Source organism: Catharus ustulatus, chromosome 4, assembly GCF_009819885.2.
Source record: "Catharus ustulatus isolate bCatUst1 chromosome 4, bCatUst1.pri.v2, whole genome shotgun sequence".
In the NCBI taxonomy this organism is placed as follows: Eukaryota; Metazoa; Chordata; class Aves; order Passeriformes; family Turdidae; genus Catharus; species Catharus ustulatus.
Genome location: NC_046224.1, coordinates 35433599 through 35449633, shown reverse-complemented (window position 1 = coordinate 35449633; position 16035 = coordinate 35433599).

Sequence of the window (16035 nt, the reverse complement as noted above, 5' to 3'; positions counted from 1 at the left end):
TTTTCTTGGAACTGGGGTCTGTAGTTTTCTCAAGGCAAGGGAAATATAAAAACATCTATGATGACTCCCTGAAGAATGAGATATATCTATATAGGAAGCCCAAAGCATATTAAATGGTACTAATGATGCATTTTTTGAATAATATCTACTTTAGATGTGCTCATTGTGGACAGAATCCTGAAGGACACCTATATGAGAGGACATCTATCAAAACATTCAGAAAGCAGAGAAAATAAAGATCAAGAGCATTTTTAAAACTCCTGAGAGATTTAGGCTATGTCAGTTCTAAGTTGAATTTCAACTTTCAGAAAAAGCTGAACTCCTCAGGTTCCAGCTTAGATACTCCTGTGTCACTGGAGAATCCTAGGAACTGAGACAGAACTTCTCTTTGCCATAATATCTTGTCATGTGTAAAAAGCTGGCATGTCCTCACAGGGACTGTAACATGGGACTTCGTTGTTTGTATTGACTACTGACTTCCTAAAATAACTAAAATAAATAAACTTCTAAAATAACTAAATTTCATGAGGATATGGCAAGATATGTATCAGCATGTATACATATGTGTAGTGTGAACCATTACTGTTGATCCAGTTTCCCTTTAGACAGCTCCTGAAAGAACAGTGTGGTTTTTGAGTTTCATAAACTTCTGTATAAAACAAGAGCTAGATAGCTGCTGAACACCTTTTCTGTGCAGTATGCAAGAATGGATGCACAGCTGAAAGTGTGGGGCTAGTTTAATATGACAAAAGTATGTTACTTCCCCTGCACTCTGTTGCTGTAAGGAAGAATCAACCTGTATCCAATGCAGCAAATACACAGCAGTTAAAACTCTAGTAAACAGTATAACTTCAAATCTTCCCTTCGAATGATTAACTGATGGCTTCTCCTTGGTTGGGAGAGTAGGCTAATGGCTTGCTCCAGAAAGTTGAGGAGAAGAGGTAGTGAGGACACATGCTGCTGCTGCCTGCTGCTGCAGTTCCCCCATTGTATAGCTGGGGAATGTGATCTGTGCCAGCAAGGATGGGACAAGTGTGGAAGAATAATTTTTTCCCTCTTTAGTCCTCTACTGCTCCCAATTGGAAGAATGGAAACAAACATACTAAATATGTAAAACAAAACTATTCTTCTCTCTCATGAATTTTTTCAAAAAAAACTATTAAAAATTACTTAACCTTCTCTCTTTTATGGAAAAGTAACATACACAAAATTATTTCAACTTCTTTTCTGCTGTCTACCTTCCAACAAAAAAATCCAGGGAGTGTGTGACCAAATGATCTCTGGTAGAGTGGACAAGTCATAGCAGAATTTTCATCAGGGCAGATCTCTCCCTCTTTGAGAGATCTAAATTCCTACAATAATTTGTGCCTTTCTGCTGACATTGAGACCTGTTCTGAATACTCAGCAGATTCCTTCATTCAGTGTGCAAATCCTTTATCACTGCCTATTCTTCCACTATTGGATGCCAATTCTAAGTGACACATGATCTCCCAGTCTGTCTTCCCATATTGTCCAAGGTTACCTATAGCTGCTGCCTAATGACCACCCACAGGCATTACATCTTCCTCTTGTACTTAGTTTTATAAATGCCTACCTGTAGTAGCCTGTTGCAACAATCATGCTCACTACACAGTTTTTAATCATAAAATGACATCTAAACCATTCTGAGCTGGGTACACCATCTGCTTACTCAGTATATTCATTGTCTGGACTGCTCCAGCAAAATTAGGACCTGCCTAGGATGGGTCATTACTCGTGTACTGAGGCTGTGAGGGCAGAGAGATCTCAAAGGATAATTCCACATCAGGCAGTGCAGCATATCCAAACTGTCTGCAAATGAACTGACTCAAAGACTGCCAGGCTTATAGCCATGTCAGAATGAAGCATCATCCCAAACTTGCCCCAGTGGAAAACTATTAATTATGCTTCTGCAGCCAAGCTAATATCTCTGCAAGACAGTGCATGGTACTATTTAAATATATTTGTTTATCTAGCCCTGGTGTGGAAGCTGTCTACACAGCACTGCATAATTTTTATAGTAAATAGATTACTCTCCGTTTCTGGGCCATCTTAGGAAAATATGGGTTTTACGTTCAGAAGGTGGGAGGCCAGAGACAGGCCACCCACTGCTACTGGAATTAATGATTTGGAAAAGGTGTTGCACTAGAATTGCTTCGCATTGCAGCAACTATTACTTCACCCATCTTGACCCCACTCTGAGTAATAGTACCAGCAGCACCAAACCTAGACTGCTCTGCACACAGCAGACAAAATCTTGACCATTTTGCAAGATTAGCAGTCTGCTGCTCTTGAGAATTGGCCACAAAACCTGTGCCTCAGGTGGCTTTGTTTCTTCACTGCAAAGATCTGCTGCACCCCGTACTTTTACAGCTTCCCTGGTAATGGTACTGCATCAAAGGAAACAGCAAAGCTGGCTTAGCATGCCAGATGTGCAAACTAGCTTTGCAAGAAGAGTACTGCTCCCACTCCAGGACAGAGTGCAATTCTTCCCTACTTCTACACTCAGGCTGGTCTTAAATTTCACAGAATAACCCACAGGTTGTAGACTCCATGGGAAAGAGATGGTTCTTCTGGCTTTTTCTGTTTGTACAGTGCCAAGATTGTCGAAGTCTTCCATAAATAAAAATGGCAAACAAAAATCTCCCAGAGTTTTGCAATGGCTGCTGGGTTCTGTGCTTGAATTGGATTTTGTAGGATAACTAGTTGTGAATTGTCTTATTTTCTTGTGGAATTAAACAGATCTTACAATAAAATAGAAGAAAGCATATGCCTAATGCAACTTCCACTCGTCTGCAAGAAGAAAATTTAATTTGTCATTAAAAAGTCATTAAAAAATCTGAAAGGAGCTATAAAGATGTGCACAATTTCAAAAAAAATGAGATTTTGTTCACTTTCTTTCTTCCCCTTGCACTATTTACTAGTTCCACTCTTGTGACACATATGAAAAACCAGTTTTAATAGGGTCAACAGAAGTTGTTTTCCTTTCTTTTGTGTAGCCACCAATACTTTCATCTCAGAAAACTAAAATCACAACTTGGAGTGTGGCAGGACCTTGCCACTTGTGCTTTTACCCACTAATAAAAGAGGGCTGAAAAGAGTCTTCTACTTGGTAACCCACAGGCAGACTTAGTGGGAAGAGAAACCTCTGTGCTCTCCCTACCTCTCCTTTGCCTGTTTCTTGTGGATATGGGAGGGAGGTGGAATATCATTGCTCTTAATGGAGCCAGCAGCATGACTTCTGTACGGGAGGGAAAAGAAGGAAAGTCAGATTTCTCGGCTTTTCAATTCCACCTTATATGTAGAAAATGAGACATAGTTTTAAGTACTGTGTGGTGGTGGGTTTTTTGTTTTTGGGGTTTTTTTTGTGGGGTTTTTATTGGGGTTTTTTTGGGGGGTTTTTGGGGTTTTTGGGTTGGTTTTTTTTTTTTTTTAAATCATAAAAAATATTGGGGAATGAGATTGGCATTCTCTTCAAACTGGATTTAAAGAAATTTTTTTTTTTGTTTTTGTTTAATCTCTTTGCAAATCAGAATTGGCTTTGCAGTTTCCTGTTAAATATAACAGGCTGTGCTCTGCAAAGAAATCTTACCTTTTACTGTCTACCTTACAGACAATAAATATGCTATAGATGTATACTTAACTTTTATATAATACTTTTCTTTATTATGTTGGTGTTCTTGACTGTCTAAATAAATTGTAGTGATAGAGATAAACAAGTCTGTCCAGCTAGTATGGCCTAAAATCAGGTAACCTGAAAACCACATCCTCTTTCCATTTAAACATATCACATTTTCTATCACTTTTCTTCTCTGATTTCAAGTGCAGCTAAAATGCCAAAGTTTTGGGTTGTAATTAGCTTTGAAATCTCACTTCATCTCAATTTGGAGTTAAAACCAGGGTTTGTTTTTGCATTGCTTAAACAGGTGATCTTTCTCTCACACCTCCTATATTTTGAAAAGTTTCTTTTCAGGAAAAAGTCCGCAAAATATTCTCTAAGTAAATCTTTAATTTCAGACCATATTGCTCCAAGTTTATGTTTGTGCTATTCCTACATTAATCCACCACACTATCAGGAATGCAAAATCGGGTGTAGATGAAACTGTGCATCTCACCATATTGTGCTATGGTAGCATTTTCATTAATAACATTACAGTGTTATGTACTATGAACGACATTAAGAGTAGTTCCTAATTATGGTAGATTAATGACAAAAACTTACAGTGTCTCCTGGTCTTAAAGAATGTAATACACTTCATTTTTTGATGCACTTCAGTGCTTCATTTTTTTTCTTTTCTTTCTGTTGAATGCATCATTTCATCAGAGCATAAATGAAGAACACTCATGTGGAAAATAATATGAGCTGTGATTCACAGTCTCTGGTGGATTTAACTACAATGCCAAAAGAGGTTACTGCCTCCAGCTGTCCACCCTTTTTCCTGCAGGAAAGATTAACAACCCACTGCGAGTGGGTACAGCATTCGGCATGTCTGATTCTGGCACAGCTGTACCCATGTAAATCATCATCAGCTGGGGTTAACCCTCATTTCTGAAGAGGTGCTGAGAAAGGATTGTGAACCACAGCTCTCAGACATGATTTTCAAATAGTACTAACTGGCAGCTGCCCTTAATGCTTGCTAATATTTTCTGGGCATCAGTATTAAATGTTGTAGTTCAGCCTCTTGATTCACCTGTGAGAAGTGAGCCCATGTGAACTCCAGGAGGTTTGACAAGGCCAAGTGCAAGGTCCTGCACCTTGGTTGGGGCAAGCCAGGTGATACAGACTGGGGGATGAAGGGGTTGAGAGCACCCCTGCTGGGAAAGATTTGGGGATACTGGTAGATAAAGACGTGGATATGTGACAGAACTGTACACTGTCAGCCTGGGCTGCATCAAAAGCAGTGTCAGCAGGAGGTTGAGGGAGGTGATTTTGTCCTTATCCTCTGCTTTTGCAACACCCCACTTCCAGTACTGCTTCAGCTCTGGGGTCTGCAACATAAGAAGGACGTGGGATGTGTTAGAGTGAGTCCAGAGGAGGCCACAAAGGTGATCAGAGTGCTGCAGCACATCTCCTATGAAAACACGATGAAAGAACTGGGGTTGTTCAGTCTGAAGTAGAGAAGGCTCCAGGAAGACTTCAGCACAGCCTACCAGTACTTTATGGGAGCCTATAAAAAGGTGGGGACACCAGGGTGAATTTTGCTGTTACCTGGATGGTTCCTAGAATAGACATTTTAGACAGTGTTTCCTGTGCTCTTGTACTCCTGCTAGCAGCTGGATAATGGAGAGCTGAGATAAGAGGAGTTGTAGTGATGACTTTTACTATTTAGCAGACCAAACAAGCTAAAACATTTGAGGTTTGTTGGTTTATTTTTCTTACAAGAGGGGAATAGACTTCAGAGTTATAATACTAGCCCCAGCACTGCGAAGGGTGAGCTTCCTGTGTGTCCAAAAAGCACACATCCAAGGCCATGCAGAGCCTGCAATGGTTTTCCCTTCTGTTCAAGTAAAGGTCAGACAGAGTGCAGGCTTGTTACATAAATGAGCTGTTAACAAAGACTGTTAAGCCCAAATGTCAACATTAAACGTCTTCACTTGAAGAATACTTAAATCTGTTAGACAGGATGCAGTAACGTTTTCATGTTGATGGTGATAGCAAATTCCTTCTCCTCTTCAGAGGATTAATAGAAGAGGGCTGCTGCTATGTGCCAGAAAAAAACATCCAGCTGATTTCAAAAGACATTCATGTTAGCTGTTGCCCTGAATCTCCCTCAGCACTGCTCTAAACCATTTTGGTTGCAGGGTTTTGCCAGTACTTAGTGTGTGTGGCAGAAGTTCCCAAGGCATCAGCATGTTGGGAGACCTGAAATGCTCACTTGACCTCCCCATTATGGTTTCAAGAGGATTTGTTGGGGCATTTCAGTTATGCAGAAACCACATCAAAAGGAAGTGCACAGTGAGACATCTCTTAGACCACATGCCAGTTTATAGCATCCAAAGGCAGTCTATGAATAAATTACATAAAGCTGCAGTCCTATGGCTTGTTTCGACTGTTACTAAGCCAAGCAAATAGATTGTCTCCCTTCCTTTTCACTCAGCTGTTAGAGCAGCACATATAATCACTCCCTGACCCAGTTCAGTCAAAATGATCCAGGTTAGCTCACACACTTTAAATAGTAGGGTTTTTTTTCTTAACCTGTTTCATTTTGATTGAATTGGGTTAGAGAACAATTATGTACACATATCAGAGGGAGGCATGGGAAAGAGGGGGGTTAACCTTTAAAGAATACTGTGAGAAGCAGCTGGGACTAGGAACCTTTTTGATCCAGATCAGCTGAACCCAGACATGCAACAGCAACCAAACTCTGGCACAACAGGAAATTCCGATGGGATTGGGTTTTCATCGGCTGTAAAACGTCTTAGTTCCTTTGAAGTTGAGAGTGATACACTCATTTACAATACTAGAGATACTGTCTCCTGTATATTTCTGAATGGTTGAAAAGTGTTTTTCAGCCATTCAGGCTGGCTCTCAGTACTGAGTTCCTTTAACTGTTGCAAATATCTGCAAACAGAAAAGATTAATCTCAGAAAAGAATCCCACCAGTTGGTCTCTGTGGGCTCACTTCTTTCAATCATCGAGAAATTCTACTGACAAGGTTTCTTCATTGAAAGTAAAGATAAGCTCAGCTTTCTAGTCTGCACTATTCTTCATTAACTAAAAAAGAAAAAGTTATACAGCAAAGAGCAAACGAAACCAAAGAGTGCTTCTGAAGACTTTCTGAGAATTCAACCATTTAAGCTTGCTTCTTCCTTGTAATTTTTTTCCACAAACTCCCCAGTATAAATTAATTAAAATGGGCTTGCTAAGGGTTAAAGAGATTTTCTGTAAATTTGTGCACTGCTGTACGTATGCTGACTACAAATAGAAGTTTTTATGTGAATAAGCCAAAAAATTGGTAATCCTTGCCTTTCTTGCCTGTGGAAAACAGATGCCTAAGCTCTGTACATTTGTCCACAAGGCAAGGAGATCCTTCCTTCACTCAGTTAACTGGATGCTCTGGGGTCTCCCACCTTTGAATGGCAAATTAGAAAGAACAGAATTATAGAGAATTGTTCAACTCTGATTTGTGGTGTGGTGTGGTCAATTACTAGAAAAATAAGTAAGAAATATAGAAAAATAAGTAAGGCAAGCATTCCACTCTGTAGCATCAACAGTCCATCTTATGTTGTTTGATATGTGTGAAAACCAAGGATATACATCATCAAGGATTTGATCATATGTGGATGGAGGAGGATGGGCTGAGGTTCAGGCAACACAGAATAGGGTGAAGTTTCTCAAAACCCCAAGCCTTCACCTGCTTTCAGTCATCTGAGCTGCTCAATTAAGCTAATATTCCTTGGTGTGCATCTAGCTTTCAGTGAGCAGGGAAATAGTACTGAGATGGAAATTTTGTTGGAATGCAGAGGGTTTGGGCAACAAATAAGAGTGAAAGAAGAAACTAAGACTTTTAAAGTGTTCTCTAGAAAAGTGAGTACAGAAAGGAGACGGGCAATGTTAATGCACAGATGTGATTGAAAAAAGAAGACAGAAAAAGTTTAAAAGTTGGTTAGTGAAGTTTGAGAGAGATGAGGTAGAACTGTTGCTGTACAGAAGGGCTGTGAAGAATGTACTGCTCCTACAAAAATTTTGTGTGATGAAGCGAATAGGTGCTAGAGATAAGAGATGAGAAGGGTGTTAAGGGAATAAGATGAATCCCCTCATCATGAGGAACAGTCAATAGGCAGCAGTCAAAGCCATATTTCATAAGGTCATGAGCAAAGGGTTGTTTTTTTTTTTTTCCTGGGGCAGACAGGGAAGAGTGTGCTTCAAAGAAAGACTGCACTTTTGAGAGAGATTCCACATGATGAAAATGACAGCATAAAAGGAGCAGGGATGGGAAAATGGAGTCTTAGAGTCAAATTATGAGCACTAGAGGTGGCATGAACACCCACATTATGCTTTCAGGACAGGAAATTACCAGGTACAGCCCAGCATGCTCTGCATTATTAACTGATCTGATCAATCCATACTGCTGACAGTAGAAGTTTTTATTTTGTCAACAAATCCCACTCACTGATAGGGCAAAGTTACTGAGATATCTCAGAATAATTCTGTGCATGTTCTTTATACTGCAAGGAGTGGTAGAAACATTTCTGAAATGATTTATAGAGGTGTTTGGATCAGGCATGCTGCACTAAGGCATAATATTATCCAGAAGTTCTTTCTCTGGCTTTTTCCAAAGGTCACCACAGCCTCATGTTTGAAATGCTGACAAAAGCATGTTGACTTGCATGGCCTGAGGCTCCTCCTCTAAATGTATTCTAGATATAATTAGGTGTGCTTGGCCTATAATTATGTCTCTGATACTGACTTTCTGTTATTGATTGCCTTTGGGTGAGTCACTTAGCTTTTCTACCCTCTGTGTCTTTTGGTCTTTCATGTTTAGAAATAGATATGGTAATATTTACCTGCTTTGCTTGAGGCCTCTTTAGGAGATGAATGCATGGCTGCTCATGAAACTCTTTGAGGATGAAAATATTATGTACATGCTAAATAATAGCTCTCTGGGTGTGATGTAACAGCCCAGCCTCACTGCTGACTATTCATATTCATTTGCAAAGCATTACAATTTGGCTACTGACACGCTATAGAAAAAATGAATGCAGCAGTTTTAGTTGTTAATGCTCATATTACTGTACATATAACTGCCTTGTTATTTCACATGGTAAGTGCACAACTGAGCTTCTGAAATCTCTGTGGTGAATACAAAAGAAATACATGAATGTTCTAGGGGAAAATGTTTTGGGAGGGATCTCACAAACATGTAGGCGTATATTACAGTGGTAAAGTCAGAGATGAGGAAGACTTCCTTAGTAAGTTTTTTGGAGTTAAATTTTGTTTAACTGACATATCTACGTAAATGAATTTCAAGTATTTCTTAGAAATACCCACTTTTTTTTTTTAATCTTATGCCTAATTATGAGGCAGAAATACGATTTTCTTTAAAATCATGATCCAGTAAGAAAAGCCCTGTGCTTTTCTCAGCTGGTATCCTGTATCCAGTGGGGGCTGTGAGCAGCTAGTGGACAATCATTTGCTGTACCCTTCTCATGGCATTCTTGGCCTCTGACCATCTTCAATCCAGGAGGCTCCCTGAGTGGATTTTGTAGTCTGTAACAGACTTCTCTTCAAGTGCTTGTGTCTCCCCTAGAGCCCAAGCAAACACTTTGCATCTGTAAGGAACATGTTTCCTTTTTCACTGAATTAACATTGTCCCAGCAGAAGTCCAGCCACAGCTGTTCCAATTTGCCCCATTACCTCTGCATGAGCAATGAGTATTAAAAATCAGAAAAGGGAAGAAAACAAAAAAAAAGCAAACAGACAAACAAAAAAAATCATGAGAATTATCCACCAGTAATTAAACTTCTCTTGTATTTTTCCATAATTTTTCTGCTGAAGGGGTCACTCAGAATGAGAACACGCAACAGTAAGCCCTGTAGCTGTTTGAAAAGTCCTTCTAGTAAAATAATTAATTTCCTTCTTTCTTTCCTGCTACCTACCTTTAAGAGAAAAAGAAATTATTTTATTTATCATGAAAATCATCACTAGTTAAACATTTTATGGCATTCTAATTTCTATGTAAAAATGTAATTTTGCAGGTAACATGATTCAGGTTCCATTTTGTTCACTGGTCCTACACTGAGCGAGTGGAAGATTCATAGCTTTGCATAATTCAAAACAGAATAATGTATTTTCATAATGAATTAGAAAAAAAGAATGGTTTGAATTTATTTGCTGTTTTACTCTTGCACATCAGCCTCAGTAGCCGAGGTATTGACTCTGGTGCTCTGTCACACCAGAGTGAAAATATACAAGTACCCTGATGACAGCTCCATCCCATTTCCTATATGATTTTCTTTCTGCTAATGCATTGAGTTATTAGTGCAGTGCTAATGAAATCCAGTTATAGGCTGTGTTGTCCAAATAGTTGCCTGAGCTTCTCATATTCCTTTCAGTTCCATTAATGGCATGTTAATCAGAGTAATACTCATGATTTGCAGGACAAACAGCAGAGAACTTCTAAATTAAAACTACCCACAGAGTTAAACTAAAACACAACAGTTATGATGTTTTCTTCTTCTCTGTCTTAACTGGAAAGAAGGCAAGAAGATCTAGAAAATCAAGATAAAATGATACCCAAAGAACGATAGGTATCCAAAAGGATTCTTCTCTGTGGTTTTTTGGGTTTTTTAGGTGCATCTTACACATATATAATGTAGAAAATATCACCTCAGAAAAAAATTACTATCTTTTGATTGGGATAAGTCACTTCTCACAGTCACACAGCAGTTTTACCATGATACGTACTGCAAAATAGGCATTTCAGTTCTTTCTTAGTCAATTCTGTTATTCCATGTCCAAATGGGAACTTGCCCTCTCCAGGTTCTCAAATCACGCCATTTAACAAGTTGCATTAATTCCATGCTGATTGAATCCTGTATGCTCAACTAGAGTGATTCCCTCTGAATCTGTAGGCAGCTCTAAGGGATGGTTCAGATTGCTGATATTATCTGTCATAGTGTTGCACTCTACCCCTGCTCTTCTGAGGCTGGTAACTTTAATAGAGCTTTGTGATAGCACTGATAGTTATCTTTAGTGTAATAGCCTAGTGATTAACAAAACTGCTCAGAAGACAGGATGAGTTAGGTGATAGGTCTGTGCTCCCTCAGTCTAAAACGCATGGATCCTCTAGGAATACCTGAATTCACAGTATTCCATGATCTGAAAATTAAGGCATCCCATCTCCCTTGGTCAAAGCTGAGCACTATGCTCCTGGAGTAAAAGAAAAGGAAAGTCTGGATCTGACCTCATGATTATGGAATGTGCCTACAGGAACATGCCTCACCTTATTCTCAGCTGTGGTTTTGTACCCACCCATCAACAGTCCTCTTAAAGTTGAGACAAATGGCCTTAAATTGACTAGAGAAGCTCAGATTAGATATTAGAAAATAACTTTTCACTGAAGGAGTAGTTAGGCATTGGAATAAATTGCCTAGAGAGGTAGTGGAGTCACCATCTTGGTAAGTGTTCAAGAGGTGTCTGGATGTGGCTCTTGGGGGTACAGTTTAGGGGTGATTAGGGTAGTGCCAGGTTGATGGTTAGACTAGATCTTGAAGGTCTTTTCCAACCTTGATGATTTTGTGGAGTGGATAAAGATAGATGGTGAAAGGAAAAAGAGCATCAGCAGGTCAGGAGAAGACAGCTCTTGCCTCTAAGCACAACTAACTTTCCAGGCTGCTGTCAGGACTTAAATGCTGCCCATTAGTATGAACAGAATACCAGGCAGTAAAGCCTCAGGTAGGAAATAAACATTCCCCTTCCAGGTGCAGGTATTAGAGTGTTTAAGAGATTCCATGCTAAATAATGAGGCATACAATGAAGTTAAGCTCCTCCAAATGTAGATAAGTGATGGTGTAAAGTAGCAGGATATTATCAGGCTTTTCTCTCAGGAATTTTGTTAGATTCCCTAACACATAATGCTTTTATTTCTGTCTGGGAATAGAACCAGTTTATCACAGTGTCTTTGCAAACTACTGAATTTTTAATAGTTAGAAATCTGGAACATTTTGATTCATTTTCGTCTTCGTGATACTTCAATGTATTGGTTTTCAAAACATGTCCCTAGAGGAAGACATGCAACTTCTGCAGGTAGTAATTATCCCCAAGAGATAGAGTTAAAATAATATAATGAAGAAATAATATAGAATTCATTGTGGTCAGATAAATTTTCTTGCAAAAATATATAGCCTTACTACAAAATCAGATACTCATGGAGATTCATCAAAAATATTTTAGTGAATTGCTATTGCAGATCACTGTAAAGAAGCTAGAAATCCATTGCAAATGACAAAGCAGATACTGCGGGATGAAATACTGTGCATCAAATAATCATGCGAAATACATTTTAAAAGCTGGAGATTAAGGAAAATTGCTTTTTTCCATTTGGGAGAGACAACCAACCAAAGCAATTGACTTTGCAGAGAACTGAGCTACCTGAAAAGAGAAAAAATGGTGAAGATGTCAAAGATTGAAAGAAGAATTTGAGTTTTTCAACCCTTTTAACTAAGAACAGATACATGGTAGCTTCTGCCACTTTAGTAGCATGTCTTTCAGACACTGCTGCACACAAAAGGTCTAGTTACTTTCAATGTGATTAATTAAACTAAGCAAAGAAAATATCGGAACAATAAGGGCCTTTTCTGACTGATTGGCAACATTCAAGTGTTCATTATTGATTTCCTTAAGTCCTATTCTGTCTTCACATATGCACTAAGTATTTAATTTATTTTAAAAGTGATCCTTTTAATGCCTAGATTGATATAATCACTGGGTGCTGTCAAACTAACATTAGAAATCATGAACTAAGTCCAGTTCTAGACATGAAAATAAAGGGCTTCAAGAAAATAAATTGAGCATTGACTTAAAAATATGTCTTAATTCTGTAATCTCGTGTCAGAGTATTAATGCTTAGGTTTGAAAGCTCTTCCATAGCATTAAGGCTCATCCTTTCAAGTTATCTTTTTCTATTTTAGAATAAACCTAGAGCTTTTCCTTCATGCAAGACTTCCCAGGTTCAACAAATTTCTGTAGATACAGAAAAGTATAGGCAGAAACTTGACATGAACTTTCCCGAAGAAGACCAAAGGGACTTCCAAATATAATATAATATATAATATATAATATATAATATATAATATATAATATATAATATATAATATATAATATAGAATATAGAATATAGAATATAGAATATAGAATATAGAATATAGAGATAGAATATATATAAGATGATATAAGATATTATTATATTATATTATTATATTATGTTGTATTATGTTTATTATATTATATTTTATTATATTATGTTTATTATATTATATTATTTTTCATTCTATTATGTTACTATTATTTATTATACAAGGAAATTTAATTTTCTATGCAGAGAAAATACAAAATGAATGGGTCAAGAATAGAATAAAAAAAGGGATGTTACATCCAATTTTTGTTCAGCCCTGGAGGTGTCCCTGCAGGGAAGTCCTTGCTTCCAGGTTTAGTTTTACCTGAGTCATAGACTTTCTGAGCTGCAACAACTTTTCCCAAGAAGTTCTCCCCGTGCCAGCTGAGATGGGCTGGCTGTTTCCAACTCCTGAATCAAATTCTCTAAATAATGATGATCTCTATGACGTATCTCTTCTGTCACAAGCTGCTCTATGTGTGTATTCATATAAATAATGAGGCTTCCTGGTAAATTTAGGATTGAAGGAGGGTTTTGTGTTCCCTAAATGTCCTTTGTTTCCTTCTCTTTTTTTTTTCTTAGTTTGCCTTTTTTATGTCTATTCAGAGGAATGGTATGAGGGACAGGCAGTAACCTCTGAGAAAGAAATGCCCAGATAAAAATAGAGAATGAACAGGTTTTTGCCTTTTCCCACAGTACAGAGATGCTCACATAAATCCCACCTAGGCAGGAAGATGTATGATCACTTGTTTTCATTAGAAGTGAAATATTCATATCAAAGGTATTGTCTACTTGTTTTATGGAAGAGTAAGTGAGGAAATCTGCAGAAAAATGCATTGGGGTTAAACTCATGAATTCTAGGGGAATTAGACTTCTCATTCTTGCTTAGTTCATGTTATCCACTTACTTGGCTACAGCAACTGTTTTTATTCTTGAAATACAATTTTCTCCTTTTTGATCACACATATTTGAACTTACACTCCTCAAATTGGAGGAGACTTCACCTCAACTTTCTTACTGTCCTATTCATCACAGTTCTCTCCACTACCAGACAGCATGGTCCCAGTGGGTCCTAAGCCTTCAGGGCTGTCCTCACCCCAGGCTGAGTCCAGAAGCACTCAATCAGAGTGCAAAGGAATGCAAATTAATTATAGAAAATATTCCAGGATAATTTAATATGCTTTCAGATAGAGACTACAGGTTAAGAGAAGATGCATCTTGAGCTGGACCTCTTTCCTGTGAGGTCTTTGAAGGACTAAAGGGGAACTAATGGCCTCTTCTGTTCCAAAAGTAAAAGATTATTGCTGTTGCTTTTACTGATAACATGGTAATTATAAAAACCATGTTCTAGTATACAAAGAGATTGCTATTCAAAAGAAAGTATTTTTGCTGTAAGAAGGGAGGTGTTCACTCCCATTTTGTTTGAGCAATACCTACATCCTGCACTGCCTTTCTCCCTGGTGTTTGTTGGCATTTTTGTGAGTGGTTTTCTGCTTTAGGTTAAGTGAGTTTAGGGTCAGCTTGAGAGTAACACAGGTGGATTTTTAAATGTCTACATTCATATTGAATTGACCAATCATAAACATCTAGTGTTGTGCATGTTCCTACACTTGCTCACCTGCTGCCTAGCTGCCCATCTGGAAGGGCATAGGTCTCTCTTGCAAGAGCCATTCCAGCTCTGTAGAAGTACCTGGGATAACCTAGGGCATCCGAGCATCTGGGATATTAGCTGATACCCTCTGAATTCTGGCCTACATCTCTCTTGATTGTACTGGAGGGTCAGACACTCTGTGAAGGGTTCACCTTTAACACTGGAGACATTTAGGAACCTAAATTGAAACCTCTCCTATATTGTAACATGATCAGGGGGCTGAACTGGATTAAGACTGACCAGGATTTTGTGTACCCTGTTTACTTGGAGTGGGAGGGGCTATGTAGTAGGGTTGTGGTGGCAGGGGGAGGGCAGGGGGTGAGTGGGACACGTAACATAAAAAGATGGGGCTTTGTTTGATTATTTGGAATTTTTTTTTTGCACTTTGGTTCTAATCAGGTGGATTCCCTGACCCTGTGTATTCAGTCCACTGCAGCACAGTGAGAGAGCTGCTCTAAGACAGGCATTTGGTATGATAAGTGACCTGTGCTGTCCTGAAATGCTGTTGGAGCATCCAACTAATTGAAAAACTTCATGGCCTAGTTTTGGATCCAAAGCCCTCAAATCTGAGGAGGGGATAATTATTTTTCCTAGCTTTTCTGTGTAGTCTAGCACCAGAAAAAAATGGCAGAGCTGTAAGTTTGTTTACATGTTTCTATCGTGTTTAAAAAATAGTAAAAAGGAGTTTAACCACATTCCCTTCAGAGCTTGCTAAAACTTGATTCTGTCTGAAATGTGAAGTGTAAGACTAGAGTGAAACAAAATGATAACCTGGAGGTCTATGCTCATCACAACAGATGAATAACATGCAAAAACATTGCCAGAAGCAAGAGTGCAATACTGGTTTTTTTTCAGACTGATTCACTTTTAATAAGGTAGCATTATTCATAATGCTGTAAAGGTTATGCATTAAAGCTAATTTTGCACTGAGCATTCTTAAAACATGCACATTAAAAGTATGAAACAAAATAAAAAGATTGGGCTCATTTCTTCCAACACCTCAATGGTTTTAATTAAAAAATAATTGAAATAAGCCATTAGCAGCTGACAACTAGTCGAAGACATCACTCTACATTTTCTAATGCACTGTCTAATTGTTCCAGTTATAAAGTTATAGGTCTGCTTCAAGGATTCTCATTTTGCCATGCTAACACTTAGATACTTGTTTCTTTTGGCAGTGTTTAGTCGTGATTGAATTTTATGTGCAAGGAATAGAGTTCTAGTGGCATAGAAATCAAGATTTAGCTGGTGTAAAGTAGGTGAATAACATATGAAAACCCAGAGGGAAATTTGTTTTAAGTTCTGCCTCTCTTTTGTACGTACTAGAAACTGCAGTTTTGCAAGCCCTGTTTTTCCTCTCAGCACAATTCAGTGCCTCCTTCATGCCTCTGTAACACTGATCATGCCTTGAAAACAATCTAGTGGTCACAGCACTCTGGCAAGCATGGCAAAAAACTTGTCTTTCAGACCTGCCACAGGCTCAAAACCACATAAAAAATATCCTGGACAAGTTTGCTAACCACTGAGTTG